This window comes from Saccopteryx bilineata, chromosome 3 (assembly GCF_036850765.1).
Source record: "Saccopteryx bilineata isolate mSacBil1 chromosome 3, mSacBil1_pri_phased_curated, whole genome shotgun sequence".
Classification (NCBI taxonomy): domain Eukaryota; kingdom Metazoa; phylum Chordata; class Mammalia; order Chiroptera; family Emballonuridae; genus Saccopteryx; species Saccopteryx bilineata.
The window spans coordinates 30,017,294-30,032,907 of NC_089492.1; the positions used below are offsets into that span (position 1 = coordinate 30,017,294).

Here is a 15,614-nt window from a genome sequence, read left to right on the forward strand (position 1 = left end):
GCCTGTGTATAGGATTACCTTACCTTGTCACTGACAAGAGAGGAGGCGCCTGCAAGATGTCTCTAACTTCCTAATGTCCCTGGTTAAGTTCTCTTATTAAAGTATTAACTGTTACAATGAGAGAAATACATTTTGATAAAATCAAAGCAACCTCCCCTCCCCCCCTAAATAAAAAAAGAAATAAAATACAATAAAATCCCACAGACTGATTTATGAACTGGTCAAATGCTGATAACCTGGGTGGGTGGGGGTAGAGCTGGGCTACCAACAGATGAGCCTCTTCACTTATCAGTCAGGATTCTGCTGCTAGAGACAGAAGCTGATAAGTTTCCAACAGGAATTAGTGACGCGGGCAGGAAACTGTTACTGGTCAGACTGGTGCTCTAGCTGCTGCCAAAAGACCTCTCCTGTTATCAGATGGGATTTTGCTGCTGTAAACAGTGAGGTATTCTCCAACAGAAACTGGACTAAATCTGCTCAAAATGCTATGTGATTAATGGTTAAACTATAATATGAGGTGAGTGTCAGATTTTCTTGGAAGCATCTGGAATTCTGCAGCCTCTCAGTGAAGACCTTTCTGTTCCTTGGCACTCTGAGTAGCCTGGAAACTCCCCCCACTTTCCTTCCTTGACAAAGAACTTTTTCTTCTCCAATAAATTTTTTTAATACCTTGTTTCAATCTAAGGAAATCCTCAATTTTCCATCACGGAAAAGAGACGCAATCAACCCAACCTACTCATCAGTTTCAGTTACTCTCAAGAATGCATTCTAATTCAGTTTTATGATTAGAGTGGTGGTGATGGGAGTGGGTAGGGTTACTATTTCCTCTCAATAGGTAGTCAACTGATTTCCCCAAGAGTAAAGAAGACATTCACATTGTTAGCTGGACCATCCCCTTACACTGTGGTCAAACTACTGGGGAATAAAACTGAGCACAATTCTTTTAGGGCAAAACCTATTTTTCTCTCTCTATTCCAATAGAAGCTATTTATTGTTCCTAGTAGCTCATAATATATATATTATGCCCTTTACATATATATGCCCTTTATATATATATATTGCCCTTTACAATGTGCTGTCATTTATATTTTCACATTTGAACTTCACACGCAACACCATGAGATACATAATATTAGTACAAAATTATGACGAATAAATTGAGGTTCAACTGGATTTAAATAACTTGCACTAAATCATTAGGTTGGTTAAAATGCAAAGTCTGAACTTATAACCAAACCTGGTAATTCCTTCTCAATATGTGATATTGCTGAACTAATTTCTTATTCTTTGGATAAAATGTCACACAAGGATGTTCTTGAGTTGTTTGATGATAGACATAGGCATTCCTCCCAATCTGAGATCACTTATAGTCAAGGACTTGTGTCATCTGCAGCATTTCAAAGCCATGTGATACATTTTAAAGTATGGACATGTGGCATGTACCAACGCAGGTGGATATGTGTTTATTTCAGGTAACTCTATTCAATACCTCTTTGGGTTAAAACATATTGTAACATCTTAATGCCAACCATGACAAAACATTTGTTCTGAGTGAATTTTGAATTTGGTCCTCATCTGACTCACATGGCCCCCTCTGCTCTCACCTCTCTCCTTTCCCAAATTATTTGTTCAAGAGATCTACTTCAACCCTATTAAAACGTGTTCTATATTTTCTTTAATATCAATCTTGAAATCTTCATATAAAGATAATTCAATGCATTATGTTTTTATAGGTGATAAAATATGAAATATGAGGTATACAATTTTATTTAATGATATTTCTCAATAAGGTTTCCGTCCTCAAGCAATAAGGTATCCCAACACAAAGTATCTACAAAAGAGGCTCAGGAGCTGGCAAAGAAAAAAAATTAATATAAAGTAGTTTTCTTTTTATTTTTTTTAAATTATTTTTATTTATTTATTCATTTTAGAGGAGAGAGAGAGAGACAGAAGGGGGGAGGAGCAGGAAGCTTCAACTCCCATATGTGCCTTGACCGTGCAAGCCCAGGGTTTTGAACCGGCAACCTCAGCATTCCAGGTCAACGCTTTATCCACTGCGCCACCACAGGTCAGGCTAGTTTTCTTTTTAAATTGTGTGTGTGTGTGTGTGTGTATGTGTGTGTATTTATTTATTTATTTTTAAAAAAATGAATGAAGAAATTCTACCTCACATTGAGAGAATTTAGAGTCAAATGTATAAAACACTTGGAAAATAGCCCAATAGTAAACTCCGCGTGTGTGTGAATAAAGATGAAAACCTGATAAAAGTCGCATGTTCCAATCATTTATGAATATGTCTGTAATTATCTTCAATGGAGTAGGTTGAGGATAATCCTTCTCCCAGCACAGAATTGATATATTTACAAATCTGTGACCAAATGATGATATCTAACAAGTGCTCACTGCTTGCTGCTCCAAAATAATAAACTATCTTAAATTATGCCAAAAAAGATAAGAGACATGCTTTATTTCTCCATTTATTAATACTGCAAGGGGGTGACATTTATTCATGATATTTACAGTGCTTCTTTACACTTGACTTTGGGGAAGTAACTGTTTTTCGCTTTTTCGATGTATATGATTTGGAAACAGATTTGTTCCTGTTTTTAAAAGTATTCAGTTAAAGAGTTACAATATGTTCTTCCTCCATAAGATATTTCTGTCAGACACAGACTAAAATAGTGTTTATACATTTTTATGTCCTGTTTCACTATTATTGAAATTTAAAACTTTAAAATTTATACAATGGACATAAAAGAGATTTATGATTTGACATTTTATTGCTTTTTGTATATAAATTGGTTAAATATATCTTGTTGATTACCATGGATTAATCTTTAGTTTAGACATCACCAATTTTCTTAAAGTAGTAGTGATAAGATTTGCAGTATAACAGAATACTAGAATCTTAATTACAAAGTAGCATTTGATTAATTCTAGAAACAGCAGGAGCCAACGATTATATTATGATTTTACTAACTTCACTAGAAAGTCACTTGAAAAAAAAAGTACGTTTTAGACATCATTTAATAGGCATTTGTTATTACTGGGGCTCTTTTCTTCTGTAAGTTAAAGATCTCCTAAGACAAACATTATTTTGAGTTTATATCTATGTGGTAAATGAATGGAGAAACGAACTAAATGGCTAATACATTCCAGTATGTGCTAGTTATATTTCTCTAGATCCAAATCAATCTGACCGAAAGCTGAAGTTCTTTAACATTTTGTTCCCAGTATTTTTTTTTGTATTTTTTGTATTTTTCTGAAGTTAGAAGTGGGGATGCAAGTCAGACAGACTCCAGCATGCGCTCAACAGGGATCCACTAGGCGTGTCCACCAAGGGGCGATGCTCTGCCCATCTGGGGCGTTGCTCTGTTGCGGCAGGAGCCATTCTAGTGCCTGAGGTGGAGGCCATGGAGCCATCCTCAGCGCTTGGGCTAACTTTGCTCCAATAGAGCCTTGGCTGTGGGAAGGGAAGAGAGAAACAGAAAGGAAGGAGAAGGGGAAGTGTGGTGAAGCAGATGGGCGCTTCTCCTGTGTGCGCTGACCGGGAATCAAACCCACGGCTTCTACACACCGGGCCAATGCTCTCCCACTGAGTCAACTGGCCAGGGCCTGTTCCTGGTACTTTTCATAGTAACAAAATACAGCTACTACTAGTACTATTAGTAGTAACCATTTATAGAGGTTTGCTTGTTCTTAAATATATTACATCTTTTAAATGTCACTGCAATCAACCTTGTAGAATATATACAATTACTTTCAATTTGAAATTGAAAAACCTAAGGCTCAGAGAGCTTAAACAATAATCTAGAATCAGGATTCATATCCAGTTCTGTGTGATTCCAATCCACGCACTTTCCTGCGTGCTTTGCTGTCTGGGCCTCTGCATATATAGAAATTAGAGTGACTGTTTTTTATATAGTCGAGTATGTTTGTTTCAAAGCAATCATAGATAATCATTTATTATTAATACTTTTTTCTTTTCAAAATTTTATAAATTAACCACCATAAGAAAATAGTATTCTGATAACAATTTACGGGAAATATAACCAGATACTATAAAATTGTCCTCTTAATTTTTCTCTTTCTTAGGAACTCAAGTAAATATAATAAAGATGGATTCAATAAGATGCATTAACATAAACACTAGAATGATCTACTTCTAGTTAGAAATCTATATATACATAATATAGTGTTGGATCAAGGTGATCAGATACCATTTCTTGTGCTAAATCCATACATTGATCCTAAAGTAGTCACTAACTCTGCATTGTCACAACATCCCTTATTTCTACAAGTTCTATCAACATCAGTTTAACTTACAGTATTTAAACTTGGGCCAGGAACTAGCCACAGACCACATAAGTCAAACTAGAAAGCACTACTATGGTTAATGTCAGATTTAAGAAGGCTCTTAAAAGTTCTGATGCCGTCTCTTCTGCAATTTCTCTTTGAAGAGTTACTTAACTCTAAGAAATGTAATCTTCCTAGGCATCGCTAGGAAATTCCAAATTATGTGAGAGAAATGGAGCCAAAGTTTGTCACACTTGTTAATAGTGATGGCAGGATTTGTCTGTCTCAAAACGTCTTCCATTTCTCCTCTGCCCTCGTTGCTGCTTATCAACTCTCAGTCACCCATACTCACTGAGCAATCTTGTGTTCCCCTAGACTAAATAAAGAGGAGATGATAATATCCTCTTCTGTCTTCCTGTATGCAATTAAGAGGGATGAAATGGGCAGCGCTCTTGGCAGGAACTCTCAGGGAGCTAAGGAAGAAAAATGTTTAAGAACCACTCCCTTGGATTTAATCCTAGGGGAGTTATCTCTAAGAAAACCCTGCTGGTTATTTCTTGAGAATCCACAGAATACAAACGTTTTTCAAATAAGGGCAGCTCTAATCAACTATCTGCAGGGGAATGTTATTCATAAAATCACGGGATCCAAATGGTGCCACACAAAACAGGATGAACACCCAGCAGAGTCTGCAGTGACTAATAAACCCTCAAAATTCATCTACTGTGAAGCAAAGAATCAGGTTAACCATTGAATCACTTAAGAGCCATTGTTTTCCAGGTCAGTATGAATGAAGGTTCGGATAAAAGCATGTTTCCATCCTCTACTACATACCTTTTCTACTCAAATAGCTTTAAATGAGGCATTATAAAATGCGGATAAACAATAGCTTTTTTTAGAGTGCTTATCAGTACTCAATGAAAAAGTGTGCTAAAAAGAATAACACTTTATTTTTTTTCAGTTCTACAAATAAATCTGAGAATGTTTGGCTTTCATGGCACTCTTATGTTAATTCATTAATAATACTGTCACATGACCCTGCTTACAGATATCCAAGTATGGCTCACTGATACCCTGCAGCCTGTTTCCAATGTGAACAGCCAGTCCAGGCTTTCCCCCTATCTTTTATCTCTTTCATTCCCATGCCCTTATCTTGTGGAGGGTTTTTTTTTCCCATAGACTATTTTCCAAAAATATCAAAATAATTTGGAAATTTCTTCTTATCTACCAAGTTCTTAACAATTTTTTAATTGCTCAGCATCATATGATCTGTAAACTAAATGTCCTCAGATCTGTGATCTAGGTCAGGATAAGGTGCTCGTTTCAGTTATTTCTGGGTCATTGTATAGCAACATTCCTTCCTGCTTAATACAAAAGCTCCCTTCTACTCTCTTCTAGTTGCTCCCTTTCAGTATGGTTTCTACAGATTTTAAGAAGATTTGTTCCCAGGCAGCCTATCACAATAGCATGGTTACCTGACACCACTGCTTACACACCTTGGAATAACAATTATGACTGAATAATAATTACTTTATAATAATGAAGCTGATAGTTTTGTTTGCCTGTTATTCATTCCCTAGGCTGTCACCTTTCAGATATGTCCATTAGATACAAGATGCTCTTGGAGTTGGGCTCTTTTTTTGGTACAAATACAATTTGGCTTATGTTGCCTCTATGCCAATCCAATTCCATCTTTATCAAAGGAAACATAACTGGTCTGATTAATGATACCCACCTGCTCCTATGCCAATCGATAGGGCCCCTATGGATGATGAGCAGTAGCTGATAATCAACCATGGAGTATGAATCCACACACAACTGTGCACTCAACTAATCAAAGTATGGTCTAGACCCTATCTTCCTCGCTTGTTGATGAGAATGTCATGTGGAGAGGAATCAAAAGTGTTACTGAAGTCCGGGTAGATTACATCTATTACTTTGCCCTTATCTACATGGCCTGTCACTCTATCATAGAAGGAAATTAAATTGGCCTGGCACAATTTGCTCTTCACAAAACCATGTTGGTTGCTACCCACTAACTTTTGCTCTTCTAGATGATTGTAAATTGATTGTTTGATGATTTCCTCTGGTATCTGCCTTGGTATCAAAGTTAAGTTGACTGGTCTATAATTACCAGGATTGTTTTTTTTTTCCTTCTCCTTTTCTTTTTTAAGGATGGTCATTACCTTTGCCGAAGTGGCAACTTTTTTCTTACCCTGTTTATGTTCTTCCACATATTAATTAACATTGCTTCAGTTTCAACCCTTTGGTCTACTTAGCACACATATCTATAATTCCTATATTTTTATTTCATGTCATTCTTTTCATTCTTAACATACATGAAAATGCATATTTATTTTACATGCAGTAAACTTTGATGCATAATGGCATGATTAACCAGAAAACAAGAAAAAAAAATATATTTATATTAGTGGTCTTGTGAATTAAAACACTGTGTTCTTAAGTTTACTGTTTTAAATGCTTTAAAATTTCAAAATTATATTGAAGAAAGTTGTTTTGCAATATAGTTTATGCTGATACAATGCAAAATTGTAAACTGAAGAGAATTCAATCAAGTAACTTATTGCTAATAAAGTTATTATATAAATAGATGGTAGCTAGAATTAAAGTTAAATAGCAAATATAAAAATAGTAATATAATGATACATTGAAAGTCAATAGAACTGATGGTGAAGTTCAGAAAACTTTTAATCTGTATAAAATCAGATGCAGTATACACCTTGTTCATTCTCTTTGATAAGTCAAAGATCAGTTTATATCAAATCAAACAGGAGATTAGAGTGTAGGAAATAGATTATATTTAAAAGAAAAGCAGTTAGAAGAGTTAGAGCAACAAAAATGCTTTTCATAGCAAAAAAAATTATAAAGGGAAGACTTACAACATCTAAAATGTCTCAGAAAATAAGCAGAACCTCAGAAATATATATAAATAGATTCTGAGATATATTAAGAGATAGAAAAGAAGTCCTTTATAAACACACACACAAAATAATATTTAGTTATGTTAATAAATTTATTAAGTACAATATTGCACTAAGTGGTTTAATTTCTTAAACCTTGCCCAATATTATTATGTATCTTTCTGCCCAATTTTTACAGAGACCATTATTAAGATTATATAAGAATTTAATAAAGAGCTGTTTTAATTTTTTTACAAAGCTTCCATAAATTGTCTTACTGTTGAAAATTTATAGTTCAATTATCAATCATTGATGAAAAGTAAATTCATATTATTCCAACACCACAAGCTTTGAAGGAAATAAGAAAATTTTAAGGATTGTGCACTACAAAGAGATACCATTAAAATGACAATAAATACAATTGTCTTTACCAGTCCAGATCTGATCATTTTTATCAATAAATCACTTTCTCTTAAATTTCTTTTAATGTTTTTTCTAAAAACAACTATTTTGAAGGTAAATAGATGCTTAACAAATTTTGTATAAATTTTCATCTATTTTTTTTTCAATTTCATCAGCTATCATAGTAACTAAAAAACACCACCTACCCATATATTTATCTTAGCTTTTTTTTTGTTTCAGGATTAAGTTAGAATTCTAATGACAGTTTTAACTAGCACACACATAGAAAATATTATTTTATTGGTACAAACACTTCTATGAGATTTACTTCTGTGAGATAAACTATTTTAAAAAAACAACATAAGTTTATGCTTAGCCAGATGATTTTATGATTACAATATTTTCTTCAAAATTATAAAATTAGATTTAAATTTGTAATTTAACATATTTATCTAATAACCCATGCATCTTCACTTTCGAAAACCTAAACCTCTGTTTCTTTCTTTTTATTATATTCAGGAAAATTTAAGAAAAACCCAGTACAGTTGCTCATTGCAAATGGCTGTCAAAATTCTTCACCCATCAGAAATGTGATTGTTCTTGGAAAAAGTTATAAAATATATACAATGTGGATTCAGGCCAGAAATGACACCTCATTTAGCTGTAAATATAAAAATGCCATGCACTCACTTTATTTATAAATATTTCTTAAGTGTTTAGTTTATACTGACATTCAACCTATCTGTGTTTACTCTCAAAAATTTGAGCAGGATACTTCCCTATCTTATGTTTAAAAAGAGTACTCTATCAATAATTTCTTTTCTAAAGGCATATTCTTCTCATGCTGATATTTAGCTTAGTATTCTGCAGGCCAAATAATACACTGCTTATTCGTTTATAAAAGGTGATAGTAGGCGAAATTAAATGATCACAATGGTAAACTCATAGTATAACAAAGGTTTTGGATATTTAGTAAATAATGTACAGAAAATTAAAATTTGGAATTGAAGGGTCCTGGACAAATCATCACATTTCTTCTTCTCTGCAATAATGGAGACAATATCATTTCACCAAAATGCAAAATGCATTCCAGGTTATTTGGCGCCTTGGAATTGCAAACAATAATATTTTTACTTCACTTACAAAATTTCCACATAAGAACTTTATTTTTTTAATTTTTATTAATTTTAATGGGATGACATCACTGAAGACTTGACTCTAATCTTTTCATTGCAAACCCTACATTTTGAACCACCCCCCAGCTCAAAGTGCCCCCATTCTCACCTGCTCCCCCACAAAAAACTCCTTTCTGCTTGTCCAACTGCCATGTGTGAAAAGTCCTGAAGCCCCCTGGACCAATTGATTTTAGCTGGAAATAAAGTAATCTATACAGGTGGGAGGGATTGAAAAATGAGTGTTGGAGAATAAAGTTCAAGTTCTTAGAGCATCTTTGGGGCATGAAAGAGAAGAAGAAGGGAGTGTGGCCATGGAAACAGCTAGAGAAACTGATCTCCTTCCATTAAACCCTTACGATCTCCCCTCTCATTTCCATTTGTATTTGGCTCCAATTTATGACAATCACTGTCTGACATTCCACCAAATATGACTTTACTTTGGTTTACCAGAATATTCTTTATAAAAGTAAATAAAGTCTTAAAAGTGTGACTGTCATTCCACCGTTTGTATTATTTTTTTTCCTGGTCTTTACCAAAGGACTCTTACACTGAAGTCATAATCTCTGAATTGTGGCAAGAAAAAAATGGGTGATATTTGTGTAGCAGCCATGTCTTGGGGTCAGGAGACAAGAAGAGCTAAGAGTAGAGACACCATCAGGGACAGGTGGGAAGGGCGGAAGAGACAGAGCGTGCCAAAGTAAACTATGCCCATTTAAAATTATTCCTGGAGTTGGCTATGTGCTCATAAATGCGCCAGACTCTCTTTTCCTACCTGTCTATTCTGCATTTCTAAGCTTATTACTGACTGTATGGCTCAATGCCCAAAGAGATCCAGAACTTGGGTTGCCCTGTTATTGTTGTAATTTAACTACTCTCCCTGTAAGTTCATTAGCTGTCAGTGGGCTGGCCTCAATGGCTTCCTATCACTTGTTGTTTAAGTCTCAATTAGTTTGCATAGCATTCAAGGCACTTCTTTACTTATTTCCACTCCACCTCACCTCTTATGCTTCACTGCCCACTCTCCCACCCAAACTCCAACAGGACTAAACTGCTTACAGGCTTCCAAAAGTGCCACGCATTCCGTTAGCATCATACTTTTGCGAGTGCTCTTCCCTCCATATATTCCTGCTAATCTTACTCTTTTTCCACAGATTTAATTGTGCTAAGAACAGATGGTTGGCACATAAAAATAAAATAACAGGGACTTAGAGTTTGAGGTAGAGAAAAGACAGCTATGTAAATAAACTACAAAACGCTAATTGCTAATCTCAAAACTGTACTTGTATCGGACATGAGATGTTCCTACCTCTTCTCCAGGATATTGTTTCTGCCTATCTTAGAGGGAACAGGAGCATATGACACCACATTGGTCACACAATAGGTGGCCAATAAACACATACATAATGAAGGAGAAATAAAAAGAGAATCCGATAGAAAGTCTATGTACAACTCTCATTAAATATAACCCCTTTCATTATCATAGACTATTCTTTAGAGATGACATACATATTACGTTTTTATACATATGTAGTCAAAGAACATTTTATTATTCTTTTCTTTATTCAATTTACCTGCAAACTGTAAGTGTATCTCTTATTCTTTTAGTATTCTAATATATAATATAATAGTGAAATGCACACTCAAATTTCTCACTCAATTTCCTAGCTATATCTCCAACCCAGCAAAACTCTTCTTAATGCCTGCCCTATTGACTCCTAAGTTTCTGCTTCTACAATCTTCTTCCTTCCTTGACTCAGGCTAACTAGAAAAGATAAAAATTATTATGTAGTTCTCAAGTAAAAAGAATAATTTTTGGTATATTTTTCCCCCAAAGTGAACACAGCATGGACAAAAGCAGCCCAACTTAAACCTGGATGCATCTTGACAATACTGACAGAACTTTTCAATTATTTTAGGCATCATGTGTCTGAAACAATAGCTAGACTCTACCAAATTCTTAATATTTATTCTTCCATTTAATTATCTATTTTTCTCTCCAACATCTCTTTGCTAACTGTTGACATCACTCTTCATCATATATCATGTTACTCAGGAAGAGATTTAACATAAAAATGTTTTAAGAGGCATTTCAGCTAAATTGGGACCCTTTAAATACAGTGCTTGGCCTTCAGATACCACTGTAGTCAAGGGATCAAGTTCAACAGCTCCCAGAAAAAAAGGCATTTCAACATTGTGCGCTGCCTGGCACGATGCACCGAGACAGGCACATCATTTTTCTGGTATTCTTGCCAAAAGGCATAACCTCAATCTAATCATGAGCAACCATGAGACAAACCCACATTTACAGACATTCTACAAGATAACCGAGCGTAACTTCAAAAGTGTCCGTGTGTTACAAGGGAAGACTGAGGAACTGCTGCAGATTAAATTAAGGGTGTATAAAAATCTAAATGCAATGTAGAGTTTTGGAGCAGGTCCTGGAATAGAAAAAATATTAGCAGGGAAAAGTTGTGAAATATGAATAAAGTCCACAGTTTTATCAACAGCATTACATCAATGTTAATTTTTTGCCTCTCATTATCTTAATTTGGTTGTGTAAAATGGTAACATTAGAGGAAGTTGTATAATGTACGTACGGGAACTCTCTGTACTGTTTTTTTCTGCAAGCCTAAAAGTATTTCAAAATAAAAAGTTAAACAAACACAGTGGTCTGATCAAAACAAATGAGAGGTGACTAAGAAGTTCAGTGGAATTCTAATTGGTGGTAGAAGTTTTTCAGGTATAAGTAACCTTAAGCAGCTTCTTCTTCCTTAGCAACCAGTCCAAGAAACGCTACTTGAAAACATAGCACCCAGCATAGAAACCTATTTTGCAGCTGATGAGCCTAAGGGATGTGTGGCAATGGAGATGCTCTTAAAAGAAGAAAAACAAATGAATAAAAAAAATTCCATCAAGTGGATATTTATCAGCTAAAATGAATTCCTACAAACAAATGAAAATATTTGAAAATCTAGGAACATATCAGATAAATTGGTGGAAGATTTACAAACAATTGTATTCTCTGCTTTTCACTGAACAAATGGCTGCTGAGCCAGGTACTATACTTTCTTCTGATAATATATAAATTAATGCAATGTAGTAACAGCCCATAAGGAAATGAAGTGAAGGTGAGAGAGAGACACATGAGCAGATGACTAAAAAATAAACAAACTGTTCAGGCTATGAGAAATATAAAATAGGATTGAGTGATGATGGAGGATAGGTCAGAAGTTGGCAAACTACAGCCCAGGGTCTAATTGGACCAAGCACCTTCTTTTTTTAAAATTTAAGTGAAAGGAGGGGAGATAGACAAACTCCCGCATGTGCCCTAACCGTAATACACCTGGAAACCCTGTCTGGATTTGATGCTCTGTCCATTGGGGGCCAAGATCACAACTGAGCTATTTTTAGCACTTGAGGTGGAGGCTCCACGGAGCCATCCTCAGTGCCTGGGGCTGATGCACTCAAATCAATCGAGCCATGGCTACTGGAGAGGAAGAGAGACAGAGAGAAGGAGGACTGGGAGGGGATAGAGAGGCAGATGGTCACTTCTCCTGTGTAGCCTGACCAGAATCAAAGTCGGGACTTTCAAATACCCGGTCAATGCTCTACCACTGAGCCACTGGCCAGGGCCTCATCACCTATTTTCATATAACCATGAGCTAAGAATGATTTTGTTTTATTGGTAATATATTACTGCTTTATTGAGATAGAAATCTTAGAAGGTTGTTGAATGGGTTTCTTATTTTTTTTTTAAATTTTATTGAATTTATTTGGGTGGCCAGATAATACAATATACAGATGATGTATTATAAAATGTTTTCTTCCTTTTTAAATTAAAATAATATTTCATATGTGACTAGCATATAAAGTTCAAATTTCTGTGTCCATAAATAAAATTTGGAATTTTGTCAATTAAAAATCTGGGGACATTTTTTCCCTAATAGAATTCCCATATAATGGTCTTTATTTTTTCCCTTGGTCTGCAAAACTTAAAATATTTACTGTACCAATTTGAACAGAAAAAAATTTTCCAAATGTAGTCTAGGACAATGGTTCTCAAAATTTTATATGCATTAGAATTCCCTGCGGGATTGTTAAAACATAGACTGGTCCTCCCTTCAGAGTTCTGATTTGGTAGGTCTGGGGCAGGACTTGAGAACCTGCACTTCAAACAATTCACCACGCGTAACGCTGTTGCTGGTGGACAGAGACCACATTTTGAAAACCACTGACTGAGTTATCTTGTTCAAGAAGCAACATGAAAGGCCAAAGGTATAGAAGAAGTGAGAGGACACTGTAGGCATAGGGCATTCAGAAGACACTGGAATAAGGAATGTAGCATAGTCCTGTATGATACCACCAAAGGGACTGATGATAATGGCTTTTATGAAGACAAAAGCACCGGAGACAGAGAAAGAGATTCAAGATGTCATTCAAGGACAACACCATTATTCTTCTGCTTTGGAAATGGACAGATAGTGGTAGTCCAAAGAAGTAGCTGATATGGACAGGAAGCTGTAAAATCCAGTCTTAGATATGTTGAGTTTGAGATAATTAGGGATTACATTTTGGCAGCAGCTTAGATATATGGTTTGAGTTAGAGCTCTGTATCTGGAAATTACAGTTTCAATGATGCCTTAGGATGGGTGAGGTCACGGAAAGCATGTGTAGGGCGAGAGGAGGCCAGGGCTGAGAAGTCTCTTAGGAAACACCAATGTGAAGGAGGAAAGCTGAAACAGTAGGAAGGTAGTTGTTAATGCAATTGTTTGGGGGTTGGATAAATTAAGGAGTGGGTGGCTCTTAGATTAAGAGGGCAAGATAATTCATAAAATTGAAAAGTCTGTTACTTTAGCCTGGGAGTAAATAGAAGAAAATATACAGGAAAAAAACAGGGAGATAATTTCTAAAAAGGTTGCAGTAAAAGTTACTGGTAGACAAAGGATTGCAGTTAGATGCAACATAACATATAAATCACATGACAGATTGTCAGTCCATTGATAGATCTCTCTATTGGAAATAATACAAGGGTGGTATAAATTAGGTGTAGAGTTGTGAGTATTCAAAACAGAGTTAAAAAAACTATTGCAATAATCATAACCTGCATGTCTTTTTCCACATGAACAACTGTAATAAACCTACCGTTGCCAACCTCTGTGCTGATAAGGGATTGAAGTAAAAGGTGATTGTCTTAGTATAACATTTTGGGACCAAAGAGGTGAAAGCTGCCAAGTGGAACTGAGGTCACTTGGCAGAAGGTGGGAGAATCTGACAAGCACAGTCTACAATCTGCATGTGTCCATCACCACCTTGGCATGATATCAGCAGGTGATGCCACAGGTAGAGCACAAGAAGTAACTACTTCTCTTATCACTGGCAGTGTGTGGTATGGGTTGGGAGGTAAGAAGATTGTCTAAATATCAAGGTAAAAAGTATGAAAGAATGGGGACTTCATCGTCTTCTTTTTTCCAAGATATAATTGGAAATAACTGTTACTTATAAGCATTAGCTTTTCTAGAAAAGACTCTGATCCTTTCTGTATTGCACTGCCAGGATTTCCAGCACATATCAGCACTGCCAATAATCGCACACTTTTCTTTCTATACAAAGCAGCTGTTGAGTTAAATTTTGTGGTGCTGAGCAGAAGAGAAGCTTAGAATCTGATGTGAGCCCGAGCTACTAACTAAAAGTCGCAGGATCAACCTACATTCTATAAGGGCAAACTTTTAATTTGCAGTGGAAATCAATAAGAGAAGATAAGTTTATAGCATATCCAAAGCAAGATATAGTTAAAGCAATCTAGCTCCCCCCATATAAATTCTTCATAAATGCACTTCCACAGAAGGGAATGATCAAAGTCTCAAGTTAACTCAAGAGTTGAAGAAAACCGAGTTAATTACAACATACTAATTACCAAGTTAGTTACAACATACTGTAGTACAAAGTACTACATAAAATTAAAAACTAAATTCACTGGGCACCCACAACTATTGTAAATAGAGGGCATTAATTATATTTCTATATTATACTTTGCAATATCATCTGAAATTTGAAAATTATAAAATCTATAGAAACCCACACATATCTATTTATATTAATTTCAGAACAGAAGTTTCTCATCTAATTATAATCATTGCTAATCAATGTCATTTAATGAGGGTTTATCATATGCCAAGAATTTTATTTATATTATATTTACTACACTTTATTAAATAAATATAATTACTGAACTGAACACTGCCATAAGCAAGTAATAAGATCTCACAATATTTTTTTTAAGTGAAAGAGACAGAAAGACAGAGAGAGGGACAGATATGGACAGGCAGACAGGAAGGGAGAGAGATGAGAGGCATCAATTCTTCACTGAGGCACTTTAGTTGTTCATTGATTGCTTCTTCATATGTGCCTTGACCAGAGGGCTACAGCCTAGCCAGTGACCCTTTTGCTCAAGCCAGCAACCTTGGGCTCAAGATAGTGACCTTGGGCTTCAAGCCAGCGACCTTTGGGCTCAAGCCAGTGACTATGGGGTTATGTCTATGATCCCACACTCAAGCCAGTGACCCCACTCTCAGGCTGTGAGCCCGTGCTCAAGACGGCAACCTCAGGGCATCAAACCTGGGTCTTCAGAATCCCAGGTCGATGCTCTATCCACTGTGCCACCGCCTGGTCAGGCTCACAATATTTCTTTGCTTTGATGGTAGAGACTTATTTTTTATCTTTGTTGTAATTTACAGATATAATACATTGTTGGCCAACTGTCCTCATAAATAAGTTTTTCAAAAAGCAATATATATATAATTCTTAATTAAAAAGTAAATGA

General features: G+C 35.5%; 1 protein-coding gene across 2 annotated transcripts in view; it reads right to left on the bottom strand.

Annotated features, from left to right (window-relative positions):
* Positions 1 to 15,614, bottom strand: part of ZFPM2 (zinc finger protein, FOG family member 2) — a 493,438-nt gene that overhangs the window by 297,120 nt on the left and 180,704 nt on the right. The window lies entirely within an intron of this gene.